At 38.6% G+C, this 13935-nt stretch overlaps 1 non-coding gene across 1 annotated transcript; it reads right to left on the reverse strand.

Annotated features, from left to right (window-relative positions):
• Nucleotides 1-11334: 11334 nt before the first annotated feature.
• LOC117722829 (small nucleolar RNA SNORA55) lies at nucleotides 11335-11464 on the reverse strand. The gene has a single exon (XR_004608595.1). It is a non-coding gene; the product is annotated as a small nucleolar RNA SNORA55 (small nucleolar RNA).
• Between the last annotated feature and the right edge of the window lie 2471 nt (nucleotides 11465-13935).

The following is a 13935-nucleotide window of genomic DNA, read 5'->3' on the forward strand; positions in this document are numbered from 1 at the left end:
AAACTGTAAGGGAGCCTCAATTAAATATTTTCTTATATAAGAGTTGACATATTCATCATGTCTCTTTACAACAATGGAAACCCTAAGACAGAGTTAGTTCTCTCCTTCCATTGGTGGTTCCAGAAATCTAACTCACAATTGAATTCAGTTTATCAAGTTTATATGGCAAGTACACTTACCTACTGGGACATCTCACAAGCCCCTAGATCTTAACTCAGAATACCTGCATGTTGCCTAACACCTAGTTGTATACCAAAACCTTAAGGATGAAGTCTTCATCCTTGGCTGGAACATATTTCCCTCAAGAAGCCAACCCTTCCAAGAAGAAGTGCTGTCATGGTACTGTTAATACTTGAGAGTTTTAAGAATTGTCTTTGCCAAGATACTTTGGGAGACTTTCTGTGCTGATCACTGTGAAAAGCACTTTGCAAGGATTATTTCACTTTTGTTCAGGCTCACAATGCCTAAGGGGTTGGAGCTAGCATGGTAACTAACCCCTTAAGAGATAACAATTTTAATAGACAAGAGGTTACACAGAACAACTTAGACTCACAAAGAACTACTTAGAAATCAGTGAAAAACTGGGAAATTTGGTAAGTGAATCAGCAGTATGACCTCAGAACCTCTGTGTATAGCAAGTTTGCTGGTCCACGAGAGATGACCAAACACCAGGGCGAAACTATACAGAGAATGCCACAGGAGTCAGAAGTTTAAATAAGCAAGAAACTAGTCAAGACGAGGGCAAATATCTCAAGAAGGAAAGATCTGTTGGTAATTCATGAACAGATCTGTAGCTCCTTGTATCCATGTTTGTACTTCAGCCTTGGATGTCGAGCAGGACAATCAAAAGCTTTCAAGGAACACAAGAGAAGCCTGAGTTTGTCTTGCACAAGTTCATAAACTTTGCACTTGTCATTCAAAGTGACTCTGAGAAGCTGCCAGAAAAGAATAAAAGCAGTATTGCTCAGTGTTATTATGATAGTGTTTTGAGACTGATTAAGCCCTCAGCACAGTGGAAACAGAGCTACATTTGGGGGGCTTCCGTTGCCTGACCCTTTCTGAGTGACTCTCTAGATTATCCTGTGACCTCTCAAGGCATTTCTGCTTCCTCCTGCTGACACCCAATAGAAAGTCATCTTGCAGTTTAAGATGACTTACATTTCAACACATCTGCAAGATTCAATTCAAACTCTTAGCACAGTTTGCAAACTTTTCCCCTCCATCCAACTTCCCCCACGTTGTCATCTTGATTGCTGAGGGAGCGCTATTTTTTTTCCTTTTGTGGGCCTGAACAAAGGCAGGGGCTGCTTAGGCAGTAACATAAGTGTATTTAGGAAAACAGCTCTACTTACTAGAGAACATCTTGTTTAGTACTTAACGCTACATGATGAAGACAAACTTCATCCTGGAGTTTTCTGGGTCTACTTTCTCCCACCATTTCCATCTGTTATTTGGCTGTAATACTGACAGCAACTCAGATGGATAAGTACTCATCCAGAGCTCCTATATCTGCGTCCGTCTGTTAACCCATGAGTTTGGATCAGTCATTCAGACTTCATTTCTTTGATGCCTACAAAAGGGTTTCATAGTTTGGTCACTTAACAAAGTAAGTATCTCCCATCCTCTCATGGCATTTTTTCATATCTTCCAACACAAAATTGCTATGACTCCTCCTTGTAAGTATGGTGCCTAAATTAAATGTGTCTTTTATATAAAGTTGATTTGCTGATCTGTGTATCCATTTGTAGATAATCATCACAAGTACACATTCATGCATACATACCAAAATCTAGAATGCTATTTACTTAAATTCTCAATAGGTAATATTGTGGTTATTCTTATATAATAAGGTTATATGATATCAGTAGGTAAATCTGTTTGCTTTGCAAGTTTAAGGAGAGAATAATCCAAATTCCCAGAACCCATGTAAAGTAATGGATGCACAGAGCAAGCACTGTGAAAACTCATGGGGCAGCTAGCCTCGTATGTGCATCAGAAAAACAACAAAGATACCTTGTCTCAAACAAGGTGAAAAACAAAAACATGAACTTACATTTAAACACACAAATGAATGCACAGACATACAATCACACACACACATACACACACTCACACACACACACAACCATACACATACAAACATAAAATTAATTTTAAAACATTATGATCTATTTTCTCTATTTTATATAACAGTATTTTCTAGATTTTCCATAATTTCCATTGATTTCTTATTAAAGATATTAAAGAAATTTTGTTCTGTGTATGGTATGCACTGGGTACATGCATGTATATGTGTGCATGTGTGTGTGTCTCTGTGTGTGTGTGTCTGTCTGTGTATGTATGGTTTTCTGCACGCGTATGAAAATTGTCTATGTGTCTGTGTATGTGTGAATATGGAGTCCTAAAGTTGATATCAGGAATCTCCCTCCATCACTCCTTCATTTTATTATTTAAGGCAGGTGAGACTCTCTCAGTAAAACCTAGAGATTATTGATATGGTTAGTTTTATCAACCAGTTGGCTCTGGGGATCCCCTTTCTCCCCATTTCAAGGCTTAAATTATAAGATGGTTGCCAACCTGACATTTATATGGATTCTATGGGTCAAATGTTAGTCCTTAGGCTATTATAGCAAGAGCTTTAACCACTAACCTATCTTCTTAGCCCTAAAAGGACTATTAAACAGTATATTAAATAGGCTTTTAATTTATAACAAGTAGAAACCTGAATGGAGTAAAGAAAGCACCCCTTGATGGATGCAAATACAATGTCTAACACAGTCTAGTTTGGATTGAATACATCTATTTCCTATTCCTTTTCTGTACCGTTGAGATAAGAACCAGTAACTACATGCAATGTTCAACTTTCAACTTTATTCAACTATAATCAAAATTCGAAAGTTAATTCCAAAAGACTATAGTATCAAGACTGAGTTTGAGGCCAGCCTACACTACACAGTGAAATCAAGGGGAAAAGATAGAAAGAAGGAGAAAGAAGACAGAGACAGAGAAATAGAGAAAGACTGACAGACACACATACACAGAGAGAGAAAGACAGAGAGGCAGAGGCAGGGAGAGGAGAGGGAGAGGAGAGAGAGAAGAGGAGAGGAGAGGAGAAGAGAGGGGGAGAGGGAAAGGGATAGAGGGAGAGAAGGAGGAGAAGGAGGAGAGAGAGAGAGAGAGAGAGAGAGAGAGAGAGAGAGAGAGAGAGAGAGAGAGAGAGAGAGATTAGATTTTTGGTCTTATTCTGTATTTCAACTTCCCAACATCAATATGTGACTAGTGGTAACAAACTGGACACCTGACTATTCATCACAGCAGAATAGATTTACTAGCCTATTCTATGTAATAAACACCATGACTGAAGTCAACTCATAAAGGAAAGAATTCATTTTATATTGCAGTTTATAATCCACCATGAACTCAGGGCAGAAGTTCAAAGCAGGAACCTGGAAGCAGGAAATGAAGCAGAAATCACTGAATAATGTTGCTTATTTGGCTTGCTCTTCATGACTTGCTCAGTACAACCCAGGACCACCTGCCCAGGGATCTGAAACTGGCCATCCTATATCAATAATTTACAAAGAACTACTTCCACATATTTGCCTACAGTTCAATCTGATGGAAGCATTCTCTTAGCTGAAGTTCCCTTTTCCAAAATGACTTCCAGTTGGGTTAAATTGTAACAACAACAACAAAAAAAGTCCTAACCACCTTAGGGACACATAGTGGGTTCTCTTCAGTGTATCTGGGTAGCAATGCAGACAGACTCTTGTGTACTTGTAAGGGGATAATACAGCACTGGTGATGTGTTTAAGCACAAGATAGATAAGCATCTTCAATGACTGCTGTGCCACAGAGAAAAGAGGGTAATGGGAGAACATGAGGTAAACTCAGTATTTAGAGTTTAGCTTATTGACAATTCATGTATATCCATTGTAAAAAAAAATGAGTTTTATAACAACATTTTCATAATCTGCAAATAATGTATGATCTTATTCTCTCTATTATTTTTCTTACCCTTCATCATCTTCTTCTTTTTTTCCTACTGTATTAACTGTAATGATCACCCTCTCCCTGCATGTCTTCTCCACCACCAAACTCAGATTCTACACTCGAGTGGAAGCACGAGACTCTTGTCTTTGTGAGACTGGCTTCTTTTACCTAACATGATGCGCTCAGCTTATTTTATGTCATGTATCCTCAACCTGTCATTTAGATTCCGGATACACAACTTATGGCCCTTGGACTAGCCACCTCAGCAGTACCTGGTAACTAAGAAGTGCAAAGTTTTATGTCTGCTTCAGGAGCAACTTGTGTGTACAGGATCCTACAAAATTAAAATGACCTTTATGCTCAATCTACTTTGATGTTCTAGAAATAATATAGGAGACTAGAATCTGTCAACAAAATCTGTGCAATTTAGAGGGACTGCCAAAACTGCTTGAGGGCTAAGAAATATGTATTGATTAATTGAAAATCTAAGTTTTGACATTCTAAATAAATAGGCCAGTGTACTTTGAATGAGTCATAAAAAAATCCCTAGGAAATTGTGTGACTAGTTTAATGTTTCCCTTTGACTTACAATGTAGGAAAAGAAGTAAAGAATCTCATGTAGTAATATTAATACTCAGATAATAAAGTATGTATGACTCTTTTGTTCTCTGTGTTCCTACCTAAAGGGGCAATCATTTTTTAAGAGTTTTTATTGGCTAGCTTGAGCGGAATCATGTCCTAATTACAGTGTTCCTTTTTTATGTGCCACTGAGAGAAAATACACCAGATGAAGCCGTTTGAGACTCTATGGTTAGTTCGGCTGTATTAAATGCTTCTAACGGCTGACTTTAATGGTTCTTAACAAGTCAAGACCAGACTGAATGTCTTTGAGGATAATTGTTTTTATTCATTTCCCTTCTGTATTGCGAAAATGAAGACAATATGTAAATTAAAGGAAAAGATTTCGATTCAGTACTGCCCCAGACTTCTGCTGATACTTCTCAGAAAGAGTTGAAACTTACTCTTCCCTTTTTATTCTGCTTTGTCCCTGTCCAGTGAGTTCTTCTAGAATAGTCATCTCATTGTTAAAGGTGATGTCACTAAGTGGCTTTGCTAATGCACAGAAGCCATTAAGAACTTGGTCCCCATGAGCATCCCTTATCTTTACATTTTATTATTGTCATTATAGTCAACAGTACACATGAGTAGGGTTCTATCTTAACAATTATTTGAAACCAGGGCTAATATCCTCTGGATCATTTTCTAAATCCTGCAGCCTTATTTAGTATGACCTTGAGATAAAGAAATAAAACCATAGTACTTAACTGGAATTGATCTTGTCTTCCATGGAACATTGGACATCTGGAGACATATTAGATTGTCAGGAGTGTGGGGTGAATATTCTCCTGACAGAAACACCAGGGGTACTGTAACACAATGTACACAAGCCCCATACCCAGTACCTAACCAGGCCTGGATCTCAGTGGCGAGGATGTAGAGAAGTCTCAGACATGACAGATGCTTCCATCATTATTCAGCACCAGTGGGTTCAAACCATCTTTGTCTAAACACCAGGGCTGAGCTGCGGACCTCTCAGCCTGATAACCTAACATTCACCTACTTCTCATTCAGTTCAGCACTGGTTTGGGAGCTGTGAAAAACACTGACGGAACTGAAGGGGATTGCAACTCCATACAAAGAACAATATTAACTAACTGGACCTCCGAGAGTTCCCAGGGATTAAACCACCAACCAAAGAGTACACATGGAGGGAGCCAGGACTCCAGATATATATGTAGTAGAGGACGGCCTCCTCTGACATCAATGGGAGGGGAGGGAGGCTTGATGCTCCAGCATAGAGGGATGCTAAAGGGGTGAGGCAGGAGTGGGTGAGTGGATAGAGGATCACCCTCATAGAGGCAAAGGGGAGGAAGGAAAGGGGGGATGGGATGAGGAGGTTTGAGGAGGGGTAACTGGGAAGAAGAATATTATTTGAAATGTAAACAAATGGAATGATTAATAAGAAGGGAAAAAAGAAAGGAAGGAAGGAAGGAAGGAAGGAAGGAAGAAAGAAAGAAAGAAAGAAAGAAAGAAAGAAAGAAAGGAAAAAGAAAGGCACAGAAGTGGGCATTCTCTTATTCTTCCAGAAGCCAGAAAATGCAATAGAGTATCTGTCTAGTAGGACAGTCCCTCATTCATCCATTCCAGCAATTTTTTGCTGCCTCCCGCCACGGAGCCCGTCTAATTACGATGACTCCCATTCCCCTGGGATGCCACTTTTTCATTCGCATTCACTTCCTTGTTCTGAAGGAACAGCAATTTGCCAGTGAATGGTTATTAGCCTTTTTTTTTTCCCTTTAAGAGACTAAGAAGGGGAAAAAAAGCCCAGGGGATAATTTTAAAAGTTGTTGCTCCAGTTTTTCTCCAACTTTAGAAATCTCTGTTGGCTGTTAATTAAGAACTTGCATTTAGACTGTGAGATGAACCAGATTTGAAGGATTGTTTTTTTTTTCTTCTCCTTCTTTTAATGAAATGGTGCTTTTTCCCCCTAGGAGGGGTTTTCCCTAGATTCGTATTGTTCTACTAAAGATGATTTACATGAGCATCTGTGGAGGCAACTGAAACTGTTACTGGAGTAGGAGGCCAGGGTAGGCACAGTGTGGCTTCTGTTCCACAAACTGGAAAATAAACACCAGAACGACGCTGAGTCCAAATCCTCACACTGTAGAGTATGGGGTATCCTAGAGGCTCTGAGAGTGGCACTGGGGTCTTGAGAATGTGACTACAGCTGTTAGCTGTTTCAGAATTCTGCACAGTTCAACCCATAGTCTCTACACTGCCTTGAAAAAATAATGCAGGTTCAGAAAGACTCAGGCTGAAATATATACATTCCTTCAGCTCTTGGACATACAGTTTTGAGACTCCTAAATTTATCTATCTATCTGTCTATCTATCTGTCTATCTATCTGTCTATCTATCTATCTGTCTGTCTATTATTTGTTTATTTTTTCCTGAGCCATGTTGCTAAGGTTCATGGTAAGCTCAAAATAGTTTCAGCAACAATATCAATGGATGACTAAAGAAAATTTAATAATTTTTTAGTGAGTAACCCTGGGAGACAATGGCCTAAGAAAGAGATAAAGGCAGCCTCACCACAATAAGACACACCAAGACACTTCAGACTGTTCCTGCAGTGAATGGATGAAGATACTACATCATTTCTGTGGTAGTCATTCCAAAAGTAGCTAAAAATCAATCTAAGTATAACCATGTCATCAAGCAACCTAAGCTGAAACACAATCTACTAAATAACTAGCAATTTCTAAGTCATAAGAGAGAAGGGATGACTTGTAAACCATCACAGGTAAATAGACCCAGAACAACAAAATGCACTGGAGGACCTGGATAGAGACTTGGATTGTAGGAAAGGCCATTGATAGGAAGATAGTGGTGCATAAGATAAGATGTATAACTAACCTAAATGCATTGGACTGAATTACAACTAATTTCCTGATTATTATGACTACAACTATAATTAACTTCTGGAGTTATAATAATATCTGGAAACTTCTATGAAAGACATGTAAGACCACCGTAATGTTGCAAATTGTCTCACTGTAAAATTATTTCAAAAGAAGGTGAAAGTCAGTCAGAAACTATAAATAATCTAGAAACAGCCCAGGCAGTGAGCCTAAGGTGATTATTGCCTTTGTAAATACTGCAATATAAAGAAATCACTTGGTCCTTCTAGAAACCTTGGAAAAGCCTAAATGACTTATCCAGAGAATATTGGTGTCAGGAGAAAACTGAGATTGCAGTAAAACTTGGCTAGTCAAGAGAGGAACCATATATACTTATGTTTATTTTATATTTGTGTAATCATATTTATATTAATTCAGAGTGTGTAGCATGGTTCATTAAGAGAACATTCATTCTAAATCATCACTGTTTTGGGCAGTAAATGCCCCCCACAGGGTCATGTGTTTGACCCAGTAGTGTGGCATAACAGCAGGTTAGTGCTGCTGTTTCTGGAAGTCCAGAACTGCTGGAGTAAGAAACATGGCTGTCCTAGGTAAGTGACAGAGGATGACATTTTGATTCCATCACAAGTTCTCTGCTTCATTGTCTGCTAAAATGTAATACTCCACACTGCAGTTCTTTGCCACTAGAAACACAGCCCCATTCACCATCTAGCATAATGGTGTACCTCCTCTGAAAGAGCCAAACTATAAATACTTCTGCTGTGAAGCTATTTGTATCAGGTATTTTGTCAGAGACAAGAAACTAATACATACATCTAATCAAGGTCTTTGCTCAGACACCATGGTGCTTCCAAGGTCACCTTTAATTCGGAAAAAAAATGAGATCAGACAATGTCTAAAAATATTAAGGGTCTAGCCAAAGCCCTGTCACCTAAACACCCAGAATGGGGAAGATGAGTCACACAAAAGACCACAATGGAATTGCTCACCTTGTAAGATGATTAAAATGGAATTATTCAGCCTGCCCATAGCCACGAAGTACAGGTGAGCAGGTGCTCTAATGATGAGCAAGCACGTGCTGAGGAGATGAGAGAGAAAGAGAAAGTGAGTGGTACATGTACCATGAAGAGAGGCAGAACTGTAGACAGGTCGCCAGTGAGAAACATCCTGACATAAGAGGACTGTGCAGCCACCTGAGGGTGGGGTGATATTTGGGCCTGTATTGGCACACCCTGAAGCAGCAAGAGTCTGTGTCCATGGACCATGTTACCACCAAAGGTCATGTAGATGTCCTCAGTCAGGGCTGCTGCCTGGGACCCTTGCCTGGGCAGTGCTGGAGACCTTGCTCTGGGGGTCATGGACATAAGAAAGCTGGAAGGCTGACCGACACAGCTACCACCCAGGCCCAGATTCAGGGATTTGAGTTATCCTACCCAACATCTACCCCATGTATGAACTACTGGAGCATATGAAGGGGCCAGTCAGCAGAAGCAAAGCTGCAGGATCTCCATGACACAGGGCAACAACAGTATATCCAAGAGGAGTCCTTGTGTGGATCCAGTATTGATAGTGTAGCAGAAGCCAGAGGCCTCGATCCAGACCAATGAATCATTGTAGTGTATGTACATTTGCAAGTAAAGCTATTTGGAAGAAAGGGTATACTGCAACTTCCATGGTGAGGTGGTTTGTTTGTTTGTTATTAATATTTAATTTTTTTGTTTTCTTTAGGGGGCTGCAGGGGCAGAGAGTGGATAGGGAGAGACAGGGAACTGAATGGGATTGGAGTGCATGCTGGGAAATTCACAATTAATAATTTTTTCTTAAATAAACAAAATTATTTCAGAAAAAATCATATATAACATTTTGTATTTTTTTTTGCATCTATTGTAAAGATCTTGGGAATGAACTTTTTTTCAGCACAGGCACTATGAGCCATTTACTAAAAACTCTTAGATAGCAACAGATTAAAAACCTTTGAATGAACCTAAGGGTCAGGATGCCTGAATTTCAATCACTCTTCTGCTTTAAATATGGTGCAATTTGAAAAGAAAAATTCTTTCACATATTTTTTCTATGTAACAGTCTGATGTCTTAAATCTCTGCTCTTAGGCAGGCAACACACTGAAGCTACCCGTGATGACAAAGGTACAAATGAGACAGCCCTGACAGTGTGAGAGACAGAGAGATGGCCTACCTCACAGGCTGCAGCACTTGGAAGAATGGACCCTGTGGAAGGGAGAGCTGGCAGGCTGACTATCACCCAGGCCCAGATCCATGGCTTTGAGTTGGCCCACCCCAAAATCTACATTATCTGTGAACTCTTGGCGCTCATGAAAGGACTGGTCCTACAGAACCAAAGCTACAGGTTAACCAGAGGAGAACTCAGTGAGTATCTAATATTGATGATGTGGCAAAAGCCATAGGCCTCAAGCCAGACCAATGGCTCATTGCAAAGAACATTTTCAACTGAAGATGTGTGGGCAGAGGGGTATACTGTGGCACATTGTGACACACTACACCCCTACACATACCCAACTTCCACTCTTCCTTCATTTTCCTTCAGAAAATGGCAGGCTTCCCATGGATATCAACCAAACTGCACGTCAAATTACAATAAGACTAAGCATATCCACTCATGTTAAGGCAGGATGAGGCCTTCCAGTCAGAAGACAAGGGTCTCAAAAGCAGGCAAAAGCATCAGTTCCTGCTCCCACTGTTAGAAGTTGTTACAAGAACACCAAGATGCACAACCATAACATGTGCAGAGGGCCTAGGTAAGACCCATGCAGGCTCCTTGATTGTCAGTTCAGTCTCTGTGAGCCCCTATGGTCTCAGGTTAGTTGATTTTGTTTTCTTGACCCCACTGTCTCCTACCATCTTTCCTCCCCCTCTTCTACAGGATTCATCTTTAGTCATTTTAAATACCTTGTTAATACAAGGAACACTTCCTGACATGAACTGACACCATATTTTGTTCCTTGGACAGCCAGCCCCACAAACACCAGTTTCTTTGTCCTTGATTTGTATACCATTCTTACACCTTGAATGCCCTAGGCCTATGGAATATTAGAAAAGTTCAAGATAGGGAACAGAAATTTGATTATCAAGAACAAAAGTATGACCAGACAGATAACACATGCTCATCATCCTCATGATCATGAAAATAAGGCAGGAGAATCAGTCAAGGTTATATAATCTCAAATAAAACAAGGCACATGAAATAATTCCCAAATTAGAAAAAATAAGTGTATCATCACAAACAGCTAAAGAAATAGAGCTAAAGAAAAAAAGCAAAACCCATGTTCTATAGAAACTAGTAGTTTAACATATGTCAGGTCTTCCCTAAAATGCACATGTTTATAAATAGAAGCGACTTTAGGATTTCTCACATGCAACTTGGTAATTGGTAGTGAAGTGAACTGAGAAATGATGAAGATGAATAAATAAGGTAAGTCTCATTAACAACACCACATACACACACACACACACACACACACACACACACACACACCTTCTTAATTATTGAGCTGAAAGAAAAATCTTAGCCCTACTGTATGATTCTGGCAAATTATTCTTTTTTTTTTTTTTTTTTTTTTTTTTTTGGAGAAAATATATGTCTTTAATGAAACCACAGGTAATGCAGAGACATGATCTGGAGCAGAGTCCAGTACAACAGGAAAAGCCTTCCCTGCTGGATTGACAATCTGCATTACTCGATCTCTGAAGCCTGCTACACTGTAACCCCACACTCATGTGTAAAGTGGAGTTAGCATCTAAATCAGTTACTGGTCCAGATACATCTTTTGTTCTGAATTCCTATCCTTAGCTTTAGCATCTTTAAAATATCTTCATTCTCAAGGAGTGTGGCAGAGTTGTAGAGACAGGTCCCAAGGCAGATGGAAATGACCCGTCTGGATTTCCTCTGCTCTACACTGGCACTGTCTATCTCCAGCAAATTATTCTTAATAATCAAGAAAAATTACATTTGCTAAGCTATACTTTACCAAATTAAGAAGATACTTGATAAAAATATTTAGGAAGGTAAGCCTCCAATGTATTCAAATTATTAACTAGCTCCATGTATCAAGGAAAATAAGTTGAATGTATCATTCTCCCTACAGAGTTACATAACTTATAAGTGGTGGTTTGTTGGGCTAGGACAGGGAAATAGGCTCAGATACTTTGGTCATCCTGATAAGCCCTTAGAAACAGTGATCGAAGGAGTGTTCATGTAATTGGGTTTAATGCCTTGCTTGTTCTTTGACTATTTGTGTTTATTCTATTGCTTGATCTTGACTATTTGCATCTATTGTATTGCTAGACCCTCAACCTAGAATTGACCTTAATACAGGCATGTAATCAAAATGGTATAAAAGCATAAAGGAGGAGGGGGGATGGGATAGAGGTTTCTAGGGAAGGGAAATGGGGAAGTGGGATGACATCTGTATTGTAAATGAATAAAATATCTAATAAAAATATAAGTGATGGTTTGTGTGAGGTGTGCCTTCAATCATGTTTGTGTAGCTCCAACCTGGGCAGTACCACTGGTGTGTAACTGATTCATGCATCCTCTCAAAAGCCATGTTGTAAATTGACACTTGATACATCTCTGAATTAGTTCAAAATCAAGTATAATCAGAAAAACAGCTTAAATTTCTTATTCATGTGAACTGGTTGTTAAACATCTTTGCATGAGAGCACTTGATGATTTCAAACATACATATTCCTGAAAAGAAAATATGGCCTTAATATTTATTTAATTCACATTATTGGGTGCATAAACGCTAAGCAGCATATTTCTAATTAGTAGTATTGGTGTTTAAAAGTTTTGGTTTTATAAACATTGAAATAAGATATAAGTGTTTTTAAATATGAGTGCTGTGGTTTTTTTTACAGTCTTTTCCCATTACTGACATTTTATCCTATAGTTAATGAAATGGACACGAGAAAGAAAAAGATGCCTGATTTGTTCAAATCTGAGAGTAGAACTTTAATATAATGAGAGCAGAAGACCAGGGTTCCAATTCTCAGGTTTTTCATTCAATGAATCAGAGTGCCTGGCCAACCACATCTCATGTTCTAAGCGCAGTTTTAACTGCTGAAACCAAAGTTTAAATGTTTCTTTAAGAACTTGAGAGGCCTCATGCTGTAAGAGCAGCGTTTAAGTGAAGTACCACATGACAAGAGCGCAGAACTTTCAGACCTAATTCATGAAGTATATATAACATTTACAAGTCCTATATATATTATTGCCAATTACCTTTCTTTTTACAAATCTTTCTAAAAATGAATATGGTTCTCTTATGATTGACTTCAGTCAGATTTTTTTCCCCATGGAAAAAAGGGGGCCTCTTTGACATAGTGACCCAAACCATTGCTGGTATGTTATACATGATAATCAGATTGCTCCCCTAGCTCCCACATCCTGTCTAATAAAATGAAATATAAGACACACTAAATCTTTATTTTAAAAAAGAGCAAAGATCAGTTAGCATAGCATAAGTGAGAGTTTTAAAACTGATAATATAACGTAGTTTGATTTTATATACTAGGCCTGTGGATCCAGGCACCATTTCTTTATTAAATATCGCCTAATATATGATTCACATACTATATTTTTAATCCATTCAAATGACACAATTCAATTGCATTTAATATAATCACAGTGTTACAGATATCACCACAAGGAACTTTAGAATGGTTTTGTGGTCAGGAAAAGATGGTATCCCATAACCATCACCCTCTAATTCCCACATACAGACCCCTCCACAAACTCTAGGGAATTATTATTCTACTTTATAGGTTTCTCCACCTGCAGACGTCATATAAACATAATCATGCAATATTCGGTACTTTGAAACTTTTTTTCTGTAGCTTAGCCTAGTGTTTCTAAAGATTGACTATACATTACACTATAGCATGGTAAATTACCAAGTAATAGTCCATTTTATAGCCATTCTGTATTTTGCTTATCCATTCATTGTTCAGTGGGAATCTATGCTGTTTCTATTTCAGAGGTCTTAGGAATACTATTATGAACATTAAAGTCTTGTGTAGACACGCCTTTTATTTGTCTTGGGTATACATGACTATGATTAAACCTGCTAGGTCATAAGGTAATTCTGTGTTTAACTTTTTGGGAAATTGCCCGACTATTCTCTCGAACAGGTATGCTGTTTTTCATGTTACCCACAGGAAACATTCATCTTTTGAATTTTTTTTCTAGATTCATGTATATTTTTATGTATGTTTTGATTGTGTATACATATGTGCACAATGTGAATTTCTGACACTCACAGAGTTCAAAGAGTGATTCAGATCCCCTGGAACTGGAGCTAAAGATGATTGTGACTAGCCATTTGGTTGCTGAAAAAACAAACACAGATATTTGGTAAAAATCAACTGTTCTTCACTGTTCAGCTATTTCTCTAGTTGCATAGTGTTCTTACTAAGCCTGAAT

The sequence above is a fragment of the Arvicanthis niloticus genome, chromosome 17, assembly GCF_011762505.2.
Source record: "Arvicanthis niloticus isolate mArvNil1 chromosome 17, mArvNil1.pat.X, whole genome shotgun sequence".
Classification (NCBI taxonomy): Eukaryota; Metazoa; Chordata; class Mammalia; order Rodentia; family Muridae; genus Arvicanthis; species Arvicanthis niloticus.